The sequence below is a fragment of the Podarcis liolepis genome (assembly GCF_965112155.1).
Source record: "Podarcis liolepis genome assembly, chromosome: 8".
In the NCBI taxonomy this organism is placed as follows: domain Eukaryota; kingdom Metazoa; phylum Chordata; class Lepidosauria; order Squamata; family Lacertidae; genus Podarcis; species Podarcis liolepis.
This window is the reverse complement of record NC_139560.1, coordinates 5296315-5314409: the sequence shown is the minus strand read 5'-3', so window position 1 is coordinate 5314409 and position 18095 is coordinate 5296315.

The window sequence follows — 18095 nt, the reverse complement described above, 5'->3', positions numbered from 1 at the left end:
ATGGCTTTTGTCTTTCAAACCCTTTGCTTTCTTCAGAGTTGAACTCCTGACCAACTTACTTCCACCCTCCTTGACCTGTGACAACCGCTGTTAGGAAATAGCTGCCAGATTCAAGTCCTGTCTGGAGGAGCAGAAGAATTCACACTGTTGGTTTCAAAGAACCTTTTAGCTAAGATGTTTAGAATGAATATTAAGTGCAACTCTTATACGAAGAAATCCATTTGGACCATGGCAACAAGAAGTAACTAAGATTTATTACAGGGGACACACGGTGGCAATCTTGTGAGAATGACCTGTGATGGAGAACTACCAACTTAATTAAGGGGGTTGTTTCTTTCTTTTTTTTAATTTATTAAAGTTTTTAAAACATAACAATAGAAATGAAAAATGAAAAATAAAAACAAAATACAAAATACAACATAAAAACAATTAAAAAACAAACAATTTTCCATAACATATCTTCCTTACGCTTATTTCCCCAGACCTCCTCATACCTCCCTTCTTTGTATTCCACTTCTATTTGTTAGTTCAGCAAATCCTTACCATTAAGCTTTTACCCATTTGTAAACTTTTTTTTCTTTCGTATCTGCATTACAGCTGGAAACCCCTTAGTTTCTTTCCAACATTCTTCTAACATTCATCAATTTTACAATATTTCTGTAAATAGTCTGTAAACTGTAAATTTCTTCCAGTCTTCTTTCACCAACTCTTCTCCCTGGTCTCGGATTCTGCCAGTCATTTCCGCCAATTCCATGTAGTCAATCACCTTCATCTGCCATTCTTCCAGAGTGGGTAGATCTTGTGTCTTTCAATACTTTGCAATGAGTATTCTTGCTGCTGTTGTATAAGGGGGTTGTTTCAACAGCAGCAGCCACCAACAAAACACACATCACTAGGAAGAGGATCTTCCAGGGTTTTTTTCACTCCAGTTGTGGCTTTACACATAGTAGATGGGACTAAGAAAACATGTACAAAAGCTGGTTATTCCTGTTAGAATTCCTGCTCCATGATTGCAGTCATGGGATTTTTGTCTATCACATGACAATGTATACTTTGACTCCACAGAGTGGGAAGTGACGGAGACAGGATGTTTGTGTTACACTGTTCCGTGAAGTGGGACTATTGTCCTTTGTTCTTTTTCTCTTTGCTGTCTGATGCTAGAGAGAGAGGGAGCCATGTTGCAGTGCTCCATGTGTGTTTATATGTAAATAAAGTAGATTAGCCAAAAAGCTGAGTTGATGAGGTCTCTTACGCAAACTGTGCAAACTCTGTGGATCCCTAAGTGTGCCAATGTCTGTTGGCATCGGCCGCTGTGATGTTCAGGCAGAAGAAAGTTTTGGAAGCTCCCAAATGATCCACCAGGAGGGAGGGAACATGCCAGTCGGGCATGTGTCTCTGCCAGGGTCCTACCCGAGAGTAGGATGAACTCCTGACAATGCCCCCCCCCCACCCACAGCCCGCCAATACTAGGGATGCCAAAATAATTTCTTTGGGGGCTCGAGGAAGTGAAGGTTTGCACAAACCCAGTGTAAGAAAGTTAGCTGGAGCAAGCTAATGGTCCAATTGGTCTACCATCCTGTTCTCACAGTGGCCAGTTAGATGCTTATGGGAAACCTCCAAGTAGGACCAGAACACAAGGGCACTCTCCCCTCCCGTGGTTCCCAACATCTGCTATTCAGAAGCATCACTGCCTCCAACTGCAGAGGCAGAGCATAGACATTATGGTTAGGAGCCATCGATAACCTTCTCCTCCATGAAATGTGCCTCTTAGCACAAGTGTTCCATGTCTGCCCTGCAAACCTTTTAGCCGAGTGCTCATCCCAACTCCATCAGATGTCAGGGCTGGAGTCAGATCCAGGTCAGCACAATGAACCAGAGCCAGTTGTGAGGGAAGTCAACTTTTTATTCAAGGAAATGGGCATACAACTCAGCAACCCTTCCCAGCAGGTTTTGCCCCTGTGGAGTAGTTGCAAGCAGCGGCGTAGCTAGCTCCTCTGGTACCCAGTGCGGTGGGGGTGGGGCGACCCACCCATGGGGCCACCGCCGCGATCCTCATGCGGTGCCAGGGGAGCACCCTCTGCCCACTGGTGGGGTGAAAGCGCCGCCTGCTGGGCGTCTTTGCATGACCAGCAGGTGGATTTTCAGAGAAGATTGCGCCGATTGCAAAAATACGCCCGCTGGGGGTGCAAGCACCACAATGCTGATCCGCACTGGGGGATTTTGTCACCCCCCTTAGGCATGACACCTGGGTCAGACCACCCCCCCCCTTGCGACGCCCCTGGTTGCGAGGACTGACCATCCCTGCCTTCCACCCTTTCTCAGGCTCCTGGATATTTCCCAAGCAATCTCAAACTGCTTCTGCACACCTTTGGTCTCTGTTCTGCTCGTCTCATTATTCTGCATGTTTTTGGAGACCAGGGGAGGAGAGAGGAGGGAGAGACTCCCTTAATTCTTCAAAAGCCTCTTGACTCTCCTCCTCTGCTTCCACCTCAGAGTCTGAACTGCTCTCTGTCCCAGGTTCTTCCTGCTCACTAAATCCTGTTGCCAGTGTGGTGTAGTGGTTCAAAGCAGTGGACTCGTAATCTGGTGAACCGGGTTCGATTCCCTGCTCCTCCACATGCAGCTGCTGGGTGACCTGGGGTAGTCACACTTCTCTGAAGTATCTCAGCCCCACTCACCTCACAGAGTGTTTGTTGTGGGGGAGGAAGGGAAAGGAGATTGTTAGCCGCTTTGAGACTCCTTCAGGTAGTGATAAAGCGGGATATCAAATCCAAACTCTTCTTCTTCTTCAGCATCAAGCCCCTCCTCCCAATCTTCTCCCTCTGACCTCTCCTCAGTGTCCCACCACCAATCCCCTGACTCTAAGCCTTTCTCTTCTGGGGTCTCCCTTGGAGGGTCCTCAGCTGGTGCCTCCCACTACTCCTCTTTGTCCAGCAGTCGCTGACATCAGGACACTGGGGATAGAGCACACCAAGGACACAGGAATCTGACTTGCCTTGAGGCAGATCTTTCGTCCATCTATCACTGCACTATCACTCCCATTGTGAGATCAGTGGATTGCAAATAAGGCAGAGCACAGCCATCACGGCTAGTAGCCATTGATGAACCCCACAGCAGGCTGAATTCATCAGCCGCCTTCCCAGAAAAGAGAGAGCTAGCCGGCTCCCACTGTTGATCTTGCATGTATATCAAGTTAAAGCACTCAAGTTTGCTCAGGGCAGCAGAATATCTTGCTCAGCAGGGAAGCCACGGCTTAGTTTTCATCTTCTTAGGGAGGCAAACATTTCGGATTAAGCCAATTTATTCAAATTGGCCTAATTTGCCTAGTTAATCCTTATCACCGCGGAGAATCTGCCAGCAATTTGGCCAGAGCTGTGCACTAAGCAAATAGCGGAATTGGGAACAGGGAAATCGGTTACAAAATGGGCCACGTGCCACGGATGTGCTTCTGCTGATCTATGGCTACTCTGCCCGAGTTTACTTGCATATGTTCCCTCCTGCCCCCTGTAACCCAACAGTGGGTCCCCCCCCTTTCCTAATGGATGCTAGAAATGGAATTGCACAGACTTTCATTTTTCTAATCCCTCTGGATTTATTTCCATTGTGATTCAGTTTATCGCCTATCTAGGCTACGACATCAGATCATCAGTTATCTCAAAAGCAGGGGAGTGCATTGGTTTTGTCAAACTCTAAGCCTTCACAAATGGCATTTCCATCCTCCCTCCAATTTCTCTTCCCTCTGCTTTGCTGACGGCGCACATTTCCCTTAATCTCCCAGCGTTTCAGCCCACACTTTAGTATGTTCGTTCTGAGGAGGAGTGAGGGATGGTGCATTTTTCATTTCAACGAGACGGCTAGTTTCCACTGGTTTAGGACTGGTGGAAGGAAAAAGTTTAGGACTGGTCATCTCAGATCCAGAGGCTGAAACTGATTATAAGAACATAAGAAGAGCATGCAGGATAAAGCCAATGGCCCACTTAGTCCCACATCCTAGGACCCTTGTAATTACGGGACTGCCTCTCCCGGTATGCCCCATGGAGGACCTTAAGGTCCATAAATAGCAACACCTTAGAGGTCCCGGGCCCTAAGGAAGTCAGATTAGCCTCAACCAGAGCCAGGGCCTTTTCAACACTGGCTCCGGCCTGGTGGAACGCTCTGTCTCATGAGACCAGGGCCCTGCGGGATCTGATTTCTTTCAAAAGGGCATGTAAGACAGAGTTGTTCCACCTGGCCTTTGGTTTAGAATCAGTTTGATTCCTTCCCCCTCTTTCTTTCTTTTTTCCTTTCTCCTTCTGTGTTGGAACTCCTATTTGGGGACTTCCCTGGCTTTTTTCTGGCCAACGTAGAACCAGTCTGGATAGTTAGCCTTGGTGAAGACTTGACGTTTTCATCCCCCAAAAAGTTTTTGATTTGAGTTTCCACTGAAATGAGGCTGCATTTTAATGTTTTTATGTTGTATTTTAATCTTGTTTTTAAAGCTGTATTTCAATCAATTGTTTTTATATTTTGTGTTAGCCACCATGAGCCTGGTCTTGGCTGGGGTGGGTGGGGTATAAATAAATATTATTATTATTATTATTATTATTATTATTATTATTATTATTATTATTATCTAGCATCCTGTCATGATAGCTGAGCAGATGCATCAATGGAAGACAAACAGGCAGGATCCAAGCACAAAAGCCCTCTCCTCTCCTGCACTTTCAAGCAACTGGTTTCCAGAAGCATTTCTGAGTCCAGCTGTGGGAGAACATAAACATCATAGTGAATAGCCATTGATGGCCTCTTCCATGAATTTGCCTCATCTTCTTTTGAAGCCACCTAGCTTGCTGTCCATCACTGCCTCATGTTGCAGCGAGTTCCACAGTTCAACTATGTGCTAATTGAAGAAGTACTCTCTTCTCCCTGTCCTGAATCTTCAGACAGAGAGCTCAGTACTGTTAATACTCCTGGTGGGGTCTGACTAAGGCAGAATAGAGTGGTACTGTTACTTCCTTTGCTCTGGGAGCTGTCAGGAGTGCGTGCAGGAGCCAGGCCCTGTGACCAATAGGACTTTGCAGGACTGGGGCCTTCCTAAGTTTGTTCTGAAGAGGCAAGGCACGGCCTCACAGGTGAGGCTGATTGATAACTCACAGCACCTGGTGGCAAGAGCCGGGAAGGGATATAAGGTCAGCATTTCCCTTCGGCTCTTTGACACAGCAACATATTTCCTGCCTTGCTGCGTTTGGCTCCTTGACTCCCTGCTTCCTGATCCTTGGATCCTTGACTTTGTGACTCCTTGCTTCTTGATCCTTGGACCCTTGACTTTGTGACTCTTTCCTTCTTGATCCTCAGACCTCTGACTTCATGACTCCTTGCTTCTTGATCCTCAATCCCTTGGCTTCCTGACTCCTGGCTTTTGGAATCCCGTTCCTGCTCCCACCCTGCCATCTTGCCCCCGGTCCCGACGTCCCCAGCTGGGACTTCGACCACCCGTGAACCGGACCGTGACAGGAGCTCTACCTCTGTTCTGGGACTATTGTGTAGAGCAAATCTCCTCCCCTGCATCTATCATCATAATAGGCATTTTGCTAGCTCATTAATTAGTCCAGAACTGGCCTTTATTTATGTAAGATGTTCTCAACATCTGTCACCTCTACTTTCCTGCCACACCATCTATTTCATCCCTATAATTGGGCTGCCCTTATGTGGCCCATCTTAGCTCCAGAACCGTAATAGGATGATAGATTTCTCCCCATCCAGCAGCCTCCCTCCATCAATGCTAACTAAGCAAAAGCCTGGAAATTATCGTTCATTTTAGAAAGGGGAAGCGCGCTTGTTCAAGACATACGTCCTTTTAAGTCCATAATCCTTACATATATATATATAAAAACCTTTAAAAAATATCACGGGGCATTAAACCTGAGTAAGTAAGAAAAGAAAAAATCATTTCTGCTGCAAATGATTCCCCGCAGAGACACATTTCTGCTACATCAGAAAGTTAAGGTCAGGTTCCTTGATGGACGAAAAGGAGAATTCAATAAGATGAAAAAAAAGGGCCAAAAGGAATTATCAGCCCCAGGGTGCAAATGTTCGTTGCAAACTGTACCATGCTGGTTCAAAGGAGTTGTGGAATATGCCTGTTATAATCTACCCCCCATGTGCACAGCATGTATGGAGAGCCCCCCCCCCCCAATGTACCCGTGTGGTTTAGTGGTTAGAGTGTCAGACTAAAATCTGAGAAACCAGGGTTCAAATCCCCAAGGGGCCATGAACATCAAAGGGTAACCTTGGGCTAGCCACTGTCTCTTAGCCTAACCTAGCTCACAGGGTTGTTGTGGGGATTTGGGCTCCATGATCACTGCAGATGGTGACAGCAGTCACGAAATGAAAAGATGCCTGCTTCTTGGGAGAAAAGCGATGACAAACCTAGACAGCATCTTAAAAAGCAGAGACATCACCTTGCCGACAAAAGTCTGTATAGTTAAAGCTATGGTTTTCCCAGTAGTGATGTAAGGAAGTGAGAGCTGGACCATAAAGAAGGCTGATCACCAAAAAATTGGTGCTGAAGAATCGCCGAAGAATTATAGTGCTGGAGGAGACTCTTGAGAATCCCATGGACTGCAAGAAGATCAAACCTATCCATTCTTAAGGAAATCAGCCCTGAGTGTTCACTGGAAGGACAGATACTGAAGTCGAGGCTCCAAAACATTGGCCACCTCATGAGAAGAGAAGACTCCCTGGAAAAGACCCTGATGTTGAGAAAGATGGAGGGCACAAGGAGACGGGGACGACACAGGACGAGATGGTTGGACAGTGTTCTCAAAGCTACGAACATGAGTTTGACCAAGCTGCAGGAGGAAGTGGAAGACAGGAGTGCCTGGCGTGCTCTGGTCCAGGGGGTCACGAAGAGGTGGACACGACTAAACGACTAAACAACAACAAAAGTCAAAAGGAAGGCACAAAAAACAGGGTGACGTCAAGTGGGGAAGAATGCCTATCTATGCAGACAAACATCTACTACAAATAACATCAGATGCTATCTGATACTAAGTTAGACCACTGATCCATATTAGAAATGTATGTGGTTTGTGGTTTTGTGATTTGTATGTCTGTAAATCTTTGAAAAACATTTTTTAATTAAAAAAAAATTACGAGAAAGGAGATTCCAGCTAAACATTAGGAAGAACCATCTGAGAGTAAAAGCCGTTGGGCAGTACAATGGGCTCTCTCTGGAGGTTCTAGACTCTCCTTCATGTGTGGTTTTTAAAGAGAGGTTGGACGTCTGTCTGTCTTTGATTGTTTAGCTGTGATTCTTGCACTGCAGTGGGGTGGACTAGATGAGCCTTGAGGTTCCCTTCCAATTATATGATTCAATGAGCAGCTCCTGGAAAAGCCTGCACGCCAGGGGCTGCTTAGGGGAAACTGAAATCAACTATCTGTCTTGCATCCTGCTGAACTTTCCCCAATGTCCCATGGAGCTTTGCATACAGAAATGAGACATCACATTTCCAAACAATGGATTTTGACATTCCGGAAGATTGTTCCTCCCACCGGAAAAAGTTTTGCCGGTCCCATTAATGATCCGTTCATCTCACTCGCAGAGGTGAGGATCAGGAGAAAGATATATGCCAGCCAGCGATTTTGTATTCAGGCCAATATTTCCAAGTCAGAACGGTTCTGAGTGAGCGAAGTTGAACAAATGAGCTCCAGAGAGATAGGCCGGCTCACTTATCTCCGAGCTGCAGTCTCCACTTAGCTCAGTAGAAGCTTTCCTAATCTCTGTTTCGCCAGCATTAGTGTCATGGAATGACGGGGGAGGCTGGAGGAAAGATGGAAGGAGAGATTCGCTTTGCAAATCCTGAGATTTAATCCTTTGTGGTTTTGTGTGTGTGCCCAGTGCACACAGACGGGCTGCGGGACCCAGCCAGTTGCCAAACAGCTCCATCTGTACCCTTCTGCTCTCCCAGGATGGTAAAGGTAAAGGCACCCCTGACCATTAGGTCCAGTCACGGATGACTCTGGGGTTGCGGCACTCATCTCACTTTACTGGCTGAGGGAGCTGGCGTACAGGTTCTGGGTCATGTGGCCAGCATGACTAAGCCGCTTCTGGTGAACCAGAGCAGCGCACAGAAATGCCATTTACCTTCCCATTGGAGTGGTACCTATTTATCTACTTGCACTTTGACATGCTTTCGAACTGCTATGTTGGCAGGAGCAGGGACCGAGCAATGGGAGCTCACCCCGTCGTGGGGATTCGAACCACCGAGATTCTGATCAGCAAGCCCTAGGCTCTGTGGTTTAGCCCACAGCGCCACCTCAGGATGGATGTCTGCATAAAAAAGTCATCAAGAGATCTTGAATGTCACAGGTGAGGATGCCTGCTACATCCCTGGTGGAAGAATGTTCCTTAGCCTGGGACCGGCGGTTCTAAATTTCTGATTTCTGGCTGAGGATAGTGGAGGAGAACTAACAGCGCTCCTCTAGATTATCCTCTGACTGATTGATTCTTGCAGGATCTTAAGCTGACATTCATAGAATCGTGGAGTCAGAAGGGACCCAAGGATCATTTAGATCAGTGGTTCTCAACCTGTGGGTCCCCAGAGGTTGTTGGACTACAACTCCCATCATCTCTGAGCTCTGGCCTTGCTAGTGTTGTAAACAAAAATATGCCCTTTTCCCTTATGGGGTATCCAAGAGCCTACATAGGTTCCCTATTGGTAGGAGAAAATAACAGAGGCCAACCAGAGAATATTGAGAAGCAAAGCAGCTAGTAAGCCTGATCTTTATTGATCTGTTTTTTGATCTGTTGCAACAGGGTCCTCACTCACCACACGCAGGAGGGAGGAGGAACCCAGAACAAAAGTGTGCCTGCCCTTATATAGACATTTTAAATTCCCTCCCTGGACTCCAAGACCACCCCCAGATACATCATACCTACATCACAGAAAGGGCGGTCTACAGCAGAAATCTGAGTGCTTTTTTACCTCCTGTCTGCCAGGTTACCTGTTTAATGGTCACTTGATTGGATTGCCTGGGGAGCCTGGCCAGTCTTTTGTAATGATAAATACTTAGTTCCTGAGCTAGGTCACAGGCTCCCACCCTATTCATATCTTAAATGTGCCCTTAAGACAGGATTTGTGAAGGCAATGGGGAGGCTTTTCCATTTTCCTTTGACCTTGCAGAGAAAACATTTGCTCAGTTTGGGAATCAAAAATGGCTTCAGGTCGGTCTTCCTTTGCTGATCTACTGTATGTACGTGCTTGGTTGGTACACTTATGGACATTTAACATATATCTAAGACCTCAAAATTCCTATCACACTAGCTAGGGGTGGTGGGAGTTGTAGGTCAACAACATCTGGGGACCCACAGGTTGAGAAAGGCTGATCTAGTCCAACTCCCTTCAATGCAGGAATCTCAGCTATAGCATCCATGTCAGATGGCCACCCAACCTCGTCTTAAAAACCTCCAAGGTAAGAGAATCCACAACTTCCCAGGTGAGACTGTTCCACTGTTAAACAGTTCAGAATGGCCATCTGCCAGGGGTTCTTTGGCTATCATTCCTGCATTGCTGGAGGCTGGACTAGATGACTCTTTCGGTCCCTTCCAACTCTACAGTCTTTTGATTCAATGATTCATCTACCATCCTCACACTTGCATCCCTCAAAATGCTGCCACAGTTCCTTTGCTTCTGCTGGCACCATGAATGCTATATTTGGAAAGCTGCTATTCAAAGTGCAACTTGTTGCTACTTCGGAGTTTCCCTGAACTGCCCAAACCACACAAAAAGTTCCTTGAACAAGACACAAGGAGCAACCAACTAATTAAAAGCGAGGCCAAGGCGGGGCGGGAGGAGGGCAGAAACTTGAAGATAGTAAGGTGGTTACTGGAGAGGAAAAGGGATTACTGCAAATCCGAGCTGTTTGAGCCAACACATGCTACTGGGCAAGGCGCGAGATCCAGGCTGTGTTTTTGTGAATTCATGAATGCATTTAAATTAGGCAGGCTGAAAAGCCCATTTCCAGGGCCTCTCCTTGCCAGACGGTAAAATCCCCAAACACAATTAAAAATGAAATCCATTTAATAACACCGCAGCCAGTTCTCTGCATGCAACAGCAGGCCTCCCAGATATCGGAGGCACTTCGCGGGAGCAGAGTGGTGTTTGGGGAATTTGGGGAGGGAAATGTTGCCAGGGCTCCCAGCTCTTCGTCTTTGCATGGTTCCAACGAAGTAGAATGCCAGTGCAGAATGGCCTTTCAGGAAAGGGCAAGTTTGAGGGGGGACATTCCGCAGTCCATCGACGGTCATAGCAGCTTAACAGTCAAGAGTAAATTGCATCTGCTTGGGCAAAAGGTCTGTTCCTTCCTTCCTTCCTCCCAGCCAGTCAGACAGCCTTGCCCTACTCCAAGCTACTCCATTCCATTCCCCCTCTTTCCTCACCTGCTGAATTCTTTTTTACCTTTCTATATTTATTTAAATTTTGAGGTATTTAGTAATGAGTTATATTAGAATTGGAAAATATATAAAATGCTTTGATATAAAGGTTAATTTTGAAAGCCAAGAGGTAGGAGGGAAGGAAGTCGACAAGCTCTAAAGAGCCAAAGAAGTAAAATGGATAATAATGATGTGATTATATATGTTTAAATGGAAAATTAATAAACATTATTTTTTTAAGAAAGAGAGAGTAAAATGCTTTGTGCAGTACACCTAGCTATTGATTTGGTGCCATTCTTGTGGGCTTGAAACAGGATGGCAAGTGTTGGGAACTGGACCCTGGGCTGCATGAACGCTCATTCTGAAATGCCGGGCATCGTCTTAAGCTCTCAAAGCACATGGAGATAATTTGTTCTAGCCTCTGTGGCCTAAGGCACCGACTTCCGCTCACTAAGCCACATCCATAAAAAATATATCAATCTCCTCCAGACTGTGTAGCCACACACAGCGAGAGAGGATGGATGAGCTGTCCCTTGCCAAAGTTGATTGCCCAAAGCTCTTTTCCCAAATCCTTTTTTAAAAATATATATAAAAAAGACTTTTGGAAAGCTTGTCTTCCTTTTCACACCGTGGGTGCAGACCAAGAGCTGATCTATAGTATGCATTATGCAGAATGGAGTGATAGAATCAGACAGGGCGATTCTGGTTTGTCTTCAGGCTGCAAGGGAAAGGGTGTAGAGAGCACGAGACCCTCAAGACGTCCTTTTTATTGCACATTTATGATGCTTTGTGCTCACGGCGCTATCGGGACAATTGTATGCAATCCTGCTTTCAATGTTTGCACCTGCAAAAGTTTCAAGGTAGACATTCTGCTTTGTTTCCTGGCCGGCGGCAGTGGCAGTGGGTCCCCAAGCGGGCAGCGGGGGTCCATGGGCCAGTTAAGCGACCCCCATGGACCGCTTGTGGCCCATGGGCCACAAGGTTGCCGACCCCTGCTCTAAACCAGATACACCTGCTCAGGCAAGCTGAACTGAACTACTTCTTGAATGTAGACACCCCAGGTTTCTAGGCTCTCCCAATATCCATTGCCTAATATCTGCAAAATGGCAGGAGAAAATGGCACCAGAAATTTGGCAATAAAGATGGACACCCCTGTGCCTATCCTTACTTTCAGCAGACGAGAAATGTGGTCAAAAAAAGACTAGATTAGTCTTCTAACATATCCCAGGCAGGCCCTGCCCTGTCCAACCAGGTCTCCTTTAATGTGCTTTGGTTTTCTGCAGCAAGAAACTGAAGTCTTGGTATTCTTCAGTGAAGGCACTGGAAGACCTCCCCCCCCCCAATTCCTCCCAATTCCTTTTTTATCCATCATATTTAGAATGCAAATACCACTGCCAGCCCCCTCTCCTTGCTTCCTTTGAAGTATCCCCAGAGCTCACATGGTGCCATCATTTCCCAATCCTCTTTAATCAGGCGGTTTGGTGGGGGGAATGATTGTTGCAGACTAGTTGGAGCGAACTCTGCCTTACTTAAGGGCGCCGGATCAAATTTTGAAAGAGAAAAGCATTTGGGAGCTCTTCAGTTCTGTCGCTGGAGATCCACATTGTGTTCTGCTACACACACAAACAAATTTTACCAGCATTTGGTCCACTGGGGAAGGAGATATCCACATAAGCTTCTTTTTACTGCTGATTTTTTTTAAAATTATTTTAAATGTTCTTAATTTTTGTTTTTAACTGTTTTCACTGATAATCTTTAATGTTTCTAGTGAACAGGTTTTGTTGCAATCCAGCAGTATATACTGTATTTTCCGTATTTTTCGCTCTATAAGACGCACCACACCACAAGACGCACCTAGTTTTTGGAGGAGGAAAACAAGAAAAAAAATATTCTGAATCTCAGAATCTCAGAAGCCAGAACAGCAAGAGGGATCGCTGCGCAGTGAAAGCAGCAATCCCTCTTGCTGTTCTGGCTTCTGGGATAGCTGCGCAGACTGCATTCACTTCATAAGACGCGCACACATTTCCCCTTAATTTTTGGGAGGGAAAAAGTGAGTCTTATAGAGCAAAAAATACGGTAAATCTTGTTAAATAAAGGCATACAGGGATAGTAAAACAAGGCATAATTTAGACCCAACCCAAGATTAAGTAGTAGCATGCAAGCTTTTCAGTTCAACGGAGCAATTGTTCTGGGTGGACATTTATAAGAAACCTGAGATGGGATAATGGTGATGATGATGATGATGATGATGATTTAGCATCTCTTGTCTGAAATCACTGGCAGTCATTGACTGAGGTAGATATATCTTGGGACTGAGGCATACAGTTAAACCTCGGTTGTCGAACATAATCTATTCTGGAAGCTCATTCTGCTTCTGAAATGCTCAGCAACCAAGGTGTGACTTCCGATTGGCTGCAGGAGCATCCGAAAAACACTAGAAAACTGGAACATTTACTTCTGGATTTTCGGTGTTTGGGAGCCAAAATGTTCGAAAACGGAGGCGTTTGGGGAATGAGGTTTGACTATATCACACATTTGGGGACAGTTAACCCGGGGCACAAAAGTTCGGTCCTACAACACCAGAGCGATTATCCTGCTCTTGCCACCATCCCGATTTGTAGGAGTGTCGTAATCAGAACAGTGGTGTGGTGGGAAATAACTTGGAACTTCCTCTCCTCACCTGTCCTGTTGCAATAATTATAACCAGAGCTATTCATGGCTGCCTCTTGAAACCATCCAGAATGAGGCTTAGCACTCCCCTTCTGCCTTCCTACATCCAATGCAATAGTGGCAAATGCAGCAACATAGTTAACAATGATAAAGGGTACAGTGGTACCTCGGGTTAGGAATTTAATTCGTTCTGCAGGTCCGTTCTTAACCTGAAACTGTTCTTAACCTGAGGTACCACTTTAGCTAATGGGGCCTCCTGCTGCCGCTGCGCCACCACCACACAATTTCTGTTCTCATCCTGAAGCAAAGTTCTTAACCCGAGGTACTATTTCTGGGTTAGTTGAGTCTGTAACCTGAAGCATCTGTAACACGAGGTACCACTGTATTTACTATATTCAGCTTATTTAAAGTGTTAAAGAAATAAATACCACTTTTTTAAAAATCGTATGGTTTTTATGTATTATGTTTTATTGCTGTAAATCAATTGTGTCGGTATGGGTATGACATGGTGAGATGTGTGTGTGTGTGTGTGCGCACAAATAAAATAACTAGCCTTCAGACCATCTCATCCAACCATTAGCTATGTTTCACATCCTCCCCAGCTCAAATTGGAGAACATTCACTCCCTTCAATTCAACTATGGGCCACACCTTCATTTCTGGATAATGTCTAGCAAAGGTGAGTGTGAACGCTTTTATGTTGCCCTAATATATGAGAGATGAAATAATATTATCCCTTTGAAGAATCCTTGCTCATTTTGTTGTTTGGTTTGGTTTATGATTTCTTTTTCTTTTTTTAAGAAATAAATAAAGAGCCCGTGCAATATTCATTTCAGAAGGGAATAGAACAAATAGGATCCCAAGGTGTAATTGTAGTAAAACATTGCTTACCAAAATGGAAAGTATACAGTAAAGGGAGGTAGGGAAAATGAGATAGTGATGATCTTTTTCCCTTCCAAGTTGTCAAAAACATGCAATGCTCAGCTCCCATTAGTGGAAAATGGGTCTCATTCGCAAGCGCCTTGAGAAATGTATCACTAGGCTACGGTTAAATGGGGGACACTGCAAAATAACAGAGTTTCCACTCTTCTTGTCCTGAGCAGTACTTTGCTTTCCTCCCAGCAGAAGAACTGTTTGGTTCCAGGTGGAACTGATTGTACAACTGATTGTGGTAGATGTCCCAAATAAAAGGATGTGGCGAAGTTCTATGCCAAGGAAAAGCTCACAGACCTGCAGGTGTTTAAAACCTGCTCCTTTGCTTTCATTAATAATGTAAGAACTCAAGAAAAGCTTTCAGGATCAGGCCAATGGCCCAACTAGTCATAGAACTGTAGAGTTGGAAGGTTTAATCAAAATCTTGTAATGTAAGCTTGTTTGGCGGTTCTAGCAGGGGAGCGCAGCTATTGTATAACCTTGACCGAAGAACAGTACACTCCTTCTATCTGGGATGGCCGTCCTCTTCCACCGAGCGCGCAGCTTCAGGAGGGACGCACATGGAGCGGTGAGGGAGGAAGGGGACACCCACCTAGCCAGCCAGAGTAGCCGAATCAACCCTGGCGATCAACAGGGTGACAGATGTCACAGCCAGATCACCCTCACATCCCCTTTCTTCAACTTTCATCAACTTCTGTTTCAGTGTATCTGAAGAAGTGTGCATGCACACGAAAGCTCATACCAAGAACTAACTTAGTTGGTCTTTAAGGTGCTACTGGAAGGAATTTTTTTATTTTTTTATTCCCTTTCTTGTAATTCAAATCCATTGGTTTGGGCCCTACCCTCTTCCTTGCACACATATGGATTTTTATCTATCCGAGCTGCTCCTGCAAGTGGTAAAGGTAAAAGTAAAGGGACCCCTGACCATTAGGTCCAGTCGTGACCGACTCTGGGGTTGCGGCGCTCATCTCGCTTTACTGACCGAGGGAGCCGGCGTACAGCTTCCGGGTCATGTGACCAGCATGACTAAGCCGCTTCTGGTGAAACCAGAGCAGCGCACGGAAACCGTACCTATTTACCTATTTGCATTTTGATGTGCTTTCGAACTGCTAGGTTGGCAGAAGCAGGGACCGAGCAAAGGGAGCTCACCCCGTCGCAGGGATTCGAACCGCCAACCTTCTGATCGGCAAGCCCTAGGCTCTGTGGTTTAACCCACAGCGCCACCCGCGTCCCTCCAGCAAGTGGTACTATGGTCCTATGATTTGTATACATCATCTGAGAGTCTGAGTGTGAGAAAGGAAGTCTGAGTACTACTGGAATTTGGTTTCACTTCTGTGTGTGTCACAGTTCTGTACTGGTGTTCAGAGAGGACAGACATACTGACGGAGTCTCTGTATATAAGACTGTAAATAAAGTAGCTTTAGAACTACGATTGAGTCTTTCTTCTGCTATGATATGCCAGAAGACTGGCGCGCTCTTTACAGGAGAGAAGGGTCGCTTATTACCGGTCTCTCTGGACTGAAGAAGATTTACAGTGTGGTGTAGTGGTTAAGAGCGGTAGACTCGTAATCTGGGGAACTGGGTTCGCATCTCCGCTCCTCCACATGCAGCTGCTGGGTGACCTTGGGCCAGTCACACTTCTCTGAAGTCTCTCAGCCCCACTCACCTCACAGAGTGTTTGTTGTGGGGGAGGAAGGGAAAGGAGAATGTTAGCCGCTTTGAGACTCCTGAAGGGGAGTGAAAGGCGGGATATCAAATCCAAACTCTTCTTCTTCTTCTTTTTACAGCCAGAGAGGTCCACCGGAGAGACGCTCTGAAAACTTGGGAAGTTGGCAGCCTTCCCAGGGCGTTTTTCCAACAAAGGTGGTATATGACCAAATAGAGCAGGGGTCAGCAAACTTTTTCCGCAGGGAGCCGGTCCGCTGTCCCTCAGACCTTGGGGGGGGGCAGACTATATTTTGGGGGGGAAATCTGACTGTCCCCTCCCTTCTCCACTTCACCGGACGAGCCCTAGTGGCTGCTTACCTGTGTCTTGGGAGTGGCAGGGGCTGGTGGTGGTGTCGGTGTCGGGACGATGAGCGTTGCGAAAGGGCTGGCTCCAGAGAGGGGCTGCTTAAAATGGTGCTGAGTCAACTGCGGCTCAACAAAGTCCAGCCCCCTTCCTCCTCTACGCAGGGCGGGGAGAAGCCAGGAGGAGGGAGGGAGGAGGCGCTTCCGCAGTGTGTGAGAGGGAGGGGTGGAAATGGAGCAGCCCGACCGATCAGAATCCCCATGCCGATCCACACTATGGTTACCAGATTTTTTCCAATGAATCCGGGGACACTTTTTTATTATTTGGAAGCTGAGTAGCAACTGGGAGTCAGTAGTGGGGATGGTGAGGCAAAAGACCCTGGGCCCAAGCATGCATGCATATTGTATAAAGGTGCAAAGCCCTTCTTTTGCACCCTGTGAAACATGAATGTGCAGTTTTTTTAAAAAACTGGGCAACAGCGTGCTGTCTGCCTGTGACTCCCGAGCCTCCCCCAATCTCCTGCCCCCTTGCCCCTTTGTTTAGAACGATCAGGGGAGGCTTGGGAGACATGGGCAACTGGCTGTTGTCCAGTTTTTTTTAAAAAACTGCACATTTATGTTTCACAGGGTGCGAAAGAAGAGCTTTGCACCTTGCCTGGCAGAGAAACCGTGCACCTTGCACCCCTTATAGGCAACGGCCCCATGCCTGCAACTCCAGAGCCTCCCCCGTTCTGTCAAAACAAAGGCAGAAGGGGGCAGGAAATCTGTACCGCCGGACGTCCCCGGTTCCCCCTCAGCAGTGGCGGTGGCAGCAAGCAGCAAGCAGCTCCTGAAGCCAGCCAGAGCCAACTGCGCTACCAGGCTGGCTCCGGGCTGCTGAGGCTGCCGCTGCCACATTTCCTGAGGACAGATTTGCAAATCTGGGGACATTACGGGGACGGAATTTGTCCAGGGACAGATTTGCAAATCTGGGGACTGTTCCCGGGAACTGGGGATGTGTGGTAACCCTAATCCACACGGTGATTCCTGGACCATCTGTAGGCCGAATCCAGAAGGCAATTGGACCGGATCCGGCCCCTGGGCCTTAGTTTGCCGACCCACGAAATAGAGTATATGACCCTATTTCAAGCTTTTATCTCTATTCAGGTCTACTCTTGGCACGCGACTGGGCACTGCACTTAGTGGGTTCATGATGCTCATCTGCTTTCCGCTGCCTGGCAAAACCCTCCTGTACCCAAACATTCTTCCACCAATGTTAATCACAGCTGTAAATGCTGAAAAGCAGCAATGCATGACACTCTGTTATTAAAAAGTGCATTAACACAGCCCCAATTGAGCAATGCCGAGTTATCTCCTTTTATGAAATGAGTATGAGGCATAAAACAACATTTAGCACCAAATACCGAAATCAGGTTTGATGGAGAGGCTACAGGCAGGCATGGGGGGGGGGGAATAGAGTACACTGAAATGGACACAGCTGAACTTACTTAATACCTCTTCAATAATAGCCTTCTCTGAAAGCGAGTTTAAAATTTCTCTCTCTCCTCTACAGCTGGCTATAAAAATTGCTGAGTACTACAGCCTGGGAGAGAGAAGGCTGGAAAGTTAAGCCTAAAAATAAACCTTGTGTTAAGCCTGGTGTGGCAGGATGGAATATTCTGCATTGCAGGGGGTTGGACAAAATGACTATCGGGGTCCCTTCCAACTCTACAGCTGTATGAGTCTATGATCGATTTGCATTCATTTGCAGAATTCTTACAGTAGCTACATTGTTAAGTAGAATTGGTTTAATTGACACAGAAATCAAAAAACGCCTCAAGGTATATTGCTGTAGGTTTAACATGGGGATTTTCCATGGGGCTATATTAAAGCCAAGGAGAGTATTCTGAACTCTTGCTGAGTTGATAATTAACTAACTAATGGCTGTTATCTGGTAGCTAACATGTGGGTGTTGTAACCATAGATCATGTGATGAAGGTATTGAGTTGCAAATCTCCATTTTGAAGGGAGGTGCCTTCTTGTCTTTTGTCTCAAGGCCCTGTGTAGTAAGAACATGCAAAATACCCTCT